The following is a 6,000-nucleotide window of genomic DNA, read 5'->3' on the forward strand; positions in this document are numbered from 1 at the left end:
CCTAATTATAGATGTGGTCGACAACACACCAATAAGAAGGACTCTACTAGACACGGCTCCGAGACATCTGATACCAAGCTTGTCACGTCTCGACATCGGGGAGCGCGACCGGCGCTCAACCGGGATATCCTAGTCAACCAAGACTGTACAGTACCTTCTACCAAAAATCACCCATGAATAAAGAGAAGATCTAATTCATTCATTAGACAATAAGGAGGTCATGTGATCAACACCGGTTCATTACCATTAGTTACATCATTAATAAGTCTCAAAATATATACACTTTCATAGTTTGAAGTAGAACATATGGTACAAATACAACATTACTAGTATGACTTTCCCAACACCAACATACAACCCACAGTATATCTATGGAGCCTCTAATAGATACAGTATAGTACTATGATAGTGCCGGCAGCAAGGCCCCGGCTATACCTCAAAACATAATACACAAGGAACAAAAGATATACGACCCCGAAATGAAGTGGTGTTCACCAAGTCAGCTGGGAAGAGGGTGTATCGTTATCACTGATCAAAGCTGCTTGTTATGGAACCACCTGCATCCATTAAAGATGCAGCCCCCCGGCAAATGGGACGTTAGTACATGTCAAATTGTACTAGTATGAAAACCAAACACCCCATTTAAGGATTGGAAGTACAACATCAATGTGATAAATCATGGAGGCAATAAAAGAGCTTAAATAGCTGTTGAAACCATAGCAGAATTCATTTAAAGCTTTCAATAACATTTATAAATTTCAAGTTGGGGATCCTCTATAACAACCTCTACTACAATACCACAATCTCTACACAAAGCGGCCATGTCGCCTTACCACAATGTGTGCGGGTGGAGGTATAATCACAATACCACAACCTCTAAACAAAGCGGCCCTGCCACCTCACCCCAATGTGTGGAGGTGGAGGTGTAATCACATTACCACAATCTCTATACAAAGTGGCCATGCTGCCTCACCCAATGTGTGAGGGTGGAGGTGTAATCACAATGCCACAATCACTACACAAAGTAGCCATGCCGCCTCACCCCAATGTGTGCGCGTGGAGGTGTAATCACAATGCCACAATTTCTAATTCTCAACGATAATAGTTTGTACAAAAGATTTCCTTTCAAATCAAACCCTTTGGCACCCTTGTCCTTAACAAATATAAGTTCATAAGATTTCATCATATGAGATATAAGAATTTGATCACATTGATTTCGTACAAAACTTTCTTCCCAAAAAAAGAGGGTATAACATAATTAAGTCAAAATTGAGAATCATTAACACATCAGGGTTCTGACACGTTATGCAATTTGGAAATAAATTTACTAGCTTGAATATCCCACCTCAATAGTGTTTCAAGTTCGAACTATTGACGATGGAGTTTTTTAAGAATACGAGAATTCCTATACTAGTAGAAGAGTTTAGCCTTCATACCTTGAAAGAGCTTTCTGTGGTGCAACAATAACGTCCCGACACTCCTAACGATGCCAATTTATAGAGGAATTCATATGGCAAGAGCTGCTACAATGACAACCCAATCTTTCCTCAACCAATTCAACAACAAAACCACCCAAGATTGTCCAACAACTTCCCCACAATCCCTATTAGCTCATGCATGATATAAGTGTGCTTTCATCACCCATAACCAACCCAAATCCAAAATTGGAGAATTGGGGGAAGAAATTCTTACCTTTTAGAAACACTAGCAAGTTTCTCTTGATGAAATTCTAAGGCCTGATCAGAGTTGAGTAGTGAAATCCTTGAATCCTCCCATTTCTCTCTCTAAAATAGCTCTATTCTCTCTTTGAAGTATAAGATAATCCCTCAAAAATGACCCTTATGGCTAGATAAAACGAAATGGGATCGGGTTATGAACTTAGGAAAAAATAAAGCCCCGATGTAGATTTTCGGTCGCATATGCGACCGCATAACACTTCTGTGGTCCGCAAAATGGATCGCTTAATGTCCCACCAGAACTAGGCACTTCTATGCAGGTATACGATAGGTGTGCGGTCCACAGATCAATTCTGCGGTCGCATAATGGACCGCAGAACCTTCTTCCGAAATTTCTCATGTTGGTTCTATGACGGATTTGCGTCCCGCGAAATGATTATGCGATCGCATAGTTGACCGCAAAACAACCTACCGAATTGGCCCATTTCGCTGCTTCACTCTGCGGCGGATATGTGATCCGCATATTAATTCTGCGGTCGCATAATGGACCGCAAAAATGCCCTGTTCTGCAATAATTTTTCTTCAACTCCCCTCTGTTCAGCCCAAAACGTCTGTACCGCGGCGAGCTTCTACAATACTCAAACACATTAGCCCACCTCGGTACCACAAAACCCCGGGTTTTAGGTGAAATTTTATGGGCCTTACAGCAAATTCACCTCCACTTTCACCTTTGTGCAACTAGGTCTAGTACCATTTTGGGTCGCTAAATCAACATGTAAAGGATTACCTACTGCTCTTGCTAATGAAAACACAACTTCCTTACCAAAGAAGTTAGGTGGCAACTCTGGGAAACTAATTGAAGCAATTGCAATGGGAGTCCCCTTTTTAGGCTTCTGATGACATCCAAATCCACTACTAAAAAGTAAATGGACACGGTCGCATGCAATATAATTTACCCAACTATGAGTCGGGGTCGAATCCCACAGATAACAATATATAGGAGATTAGGCGTGTAAGAGAAAGCCTCAAGCAACGATCCAAACTAAGTTTCACTTGTTATGCTAAGCCAAACACTTAAAAATATTTTTAGAAAATATTTATGTCTAAATGCAAAAATAAAAACTAACCTAGAAAGTAAGTAAAATGATAAATGGCTATAAGCATGGATGCATTGGGAATTACACTCAAGTAACGATCCAATGTATTTCACAATTTTACAAATATGAGCGAGTTTATGTTAATTAGCCTCGGGTAATAATTCTATATTAGCTTCTTCCGAAGACTAACAAGACTTCCTAATTGAATTATCCCTAAAATAATTAAGAGATTAAGCACACCTGAATATGGCTACAAGTAGTTCAATCCTATTCCTAGGTAGAATCTATAAAGTGAGGGTTAAATCCTCAAGTTCTTGTTAATTAATCTTTCCCAACCCCAAATTATCTTTCCCAAAATTAATTCGAAATTAATGGGCGAGTCCTAGGGTTAGCTATTCCCTTTGGAAAGATTAAAGAACAAGAATAATTAAAGAAATAATAACTCACTTCATAATAAATAAAAACGTTCAATACATAAGCACAACAAGATATTTAATCCACACTTTAAATATGAATATTTCCATAAACAAGATTCAGGTGTTGGAATAAATACTATACACTTAGATATACAATACAAAGCAAGGAAATGAAGAAATGAACATAAATGGGTAAGAAATTCTCAACCAAAAGCTTCAAATCTTCAAGACCCAAGTGTGTGTGCAAGAACCCTAGCTCCAAAACTTGTCTTATCTAGTCAAGAGACTGAAAAATAAGCCAAAGATATGCCAAAGATGTTTTTCCGATAAGCTAGGTCGTGTATTAAAGGGTTTGGGGCCAAAAAGTGTGAAATTACAGAAATACCCAAAACTGAAGCGCGATCTTCGCATTTGCAAAGCAATGTCTAGATTTAGGAAGAAGGTAACAACCCTAGATGTCATGTAGCCTCCTGATTATAAATGTGGCGCGCTACACATCCATAATCAAAACTCTACTAGACACGGCTCATAGACAACCCCTAGGACAGACTTGCTCTGATACCAAGTTTGTCACGACCCAACTGGAGGGTCATGACTAGCACCCGGGCCATACTTGCCGAGCACCAACGTACATTTTATCTAACCTTCCTTATTATCTTTAAGGGCCGACAAGATCAATATAAATGGTAGACATGGATCATGAACATCCAACAATGAAAGATAATGTCATGAACATACATAACATGGGACGACAAGACTGTCAAGAAACTATATATAAGGTACGAGCTACCATGAGTCGACACCTGTCTATGAGCCTCTAAAAGAACATAAGTGCTACAACATTGCCGGAACAGGGCCCCGACATACCCATAAGGTCTATAACAAAAATGCATACCAAGACCACGGCAAGTCCGGAGAAAGGATCTTGCCAATAACGCTGAACCGGATAGCCTACTGTGATGGGGGAGCTGCGTCTACCCGTCTATCAGGACCTGCAGCACGACATGCAGCGTCCACAAATAAAAAGGACGTCAGTACGAATAAAGTACTGAGTATGTAAGGCAGAATAGCATAAGTAAGAACAATAATGTAAACAGTGATAGGGAATATACAACCTGTGACATCTGGGTACCTCTGAGGGCTACTGACATGAAATACATGATACATACATATATATATATACATAAACGTTTAAAACATATGCCTTTGTGGGCATCATCATCATCATATCGTACCCGGCCATAATAGGCTCGGTAAAACGTACCCGGCCATCATAGGGCTCGGTAGAATCGTACCCGGCCACGTGGAGCTCGGTAAAACCCAACTGATCAGTGGTTGCACAATAGGTGCCATACCCGGCCGACTATAGCGCGGCTCGGTAGAGTAAAATAGATACATATATATGATGCATGCTGGACTCGTTGGAATCATAATTTGAACCTTTCGGAGTGACATAAGGTTGGTATCCTTCGTACACGTTATTAGGATTAACTCTTCATCAAGAATCTTATAAGAATCAGGAACTACCAACAACATTGATAATATAAGAATAAGAGAAGTAACATCAATATCAATCGTTTCATAAGAAGGGCAGCAATGTAAGTACTGCTAGCTTCTAAGAGTAGAGTATCTTTGGGAGCTCGTTCATTACATTATGTACAATCGGAGTCGTGCAAAAGAATGAAAGGGATAGCCTCACATACCTTGTATATACTGCCCAACCTCAAGCTATGCAAATATCACGACTCCTTAGTCTACAATAAGATAAATGACACTATCATTATCGTTTAAGCGTCGTAACTATTATGTATCGACCACAACCTATTTTACGATGAAACGGACAGCACCTCCCCTATTTATATGACTTCCCACAAGTCAATACAATCACCAAACAGCCCAAACAACATCATTAATAATCATATTGAGCCTCCAAAACAGTCCACCAACCAACAACATTGCTACCAAGCTTTTCGATATATATTTCACAAGTTCTAGCTTCAACGACTTAGCTGCAACTTGGATAATCTTAAATATATATAGAGTAAGAGGTTCCTTACCTTTAAACAGAAAGAACAACTCCAATTTGACCTTAATTTTCCACGAAATATCCCTTCAATTCTGCCACAAGAACAAGGAAGCGAAACTAGCAATTAATTCGGGTTTTTCGGCACTAGAATTACTTTAGAAGACTTGAAATCACCTAGGGTTGATATTAAAAACTTGAAGGTGTATTTACAGAACATAAAGCACTTAAAAAAACCTCCCACACGAGCTGGAACAACACAAAAATCAGCAACAACAAGAAAAACAAGAAACTTACTAGCACCACGGGATTCCCGACATTTGATTTGTGTTGTTTGCCCTTTGTTTGGGTCCTGGATCATGAGAGAACCTTGAGAGAATGTTTTTAGGGTTATAAGGTCTGAATATACTGAAAAATAATGACTTAAAACGGGGTTGAGTTATCTTATATATGTCCAAATGTCTTAAACCGCCTTTGTGGGCCCCATAGAGAGCAGCTTGGCGCACTCTCGCGAAAATGCGAATATCTCTCTATTCTGAGATCGTATCGACGAACGGTTTAATGCGTTGGAAACTAGACTCATAGATCTTCAATTTGATAGGTAGATCACCCCATAATTCCAAGCACATTGGGAGTAAAATGCAGTAACATTTGACCTAAAGTTTAAGTAAAATTATAAACCTAAGTTGCGACAACTTTTATCCACTTTTGTTTCATAACTCGCTTGACTTCAAGACTTATGATGCGGATATTATATGATTCAAATACATTAAAACAAGACCTCTTGG

This window comes from Nicotiana tomentosiformis, chromosome 4 (genome assembly GCF_000390325.3).
Source record: "Nicotiana tomentosiformis chromosome 4, ASM39032v3, whole genome shotgun sequence".
NCBI lineage: Eukaryota > Viridiplantae > Streptophyta > Magnoliopsida > Solanales > Solanaceae > Nicotiana > Nicotiana tomentosiformis.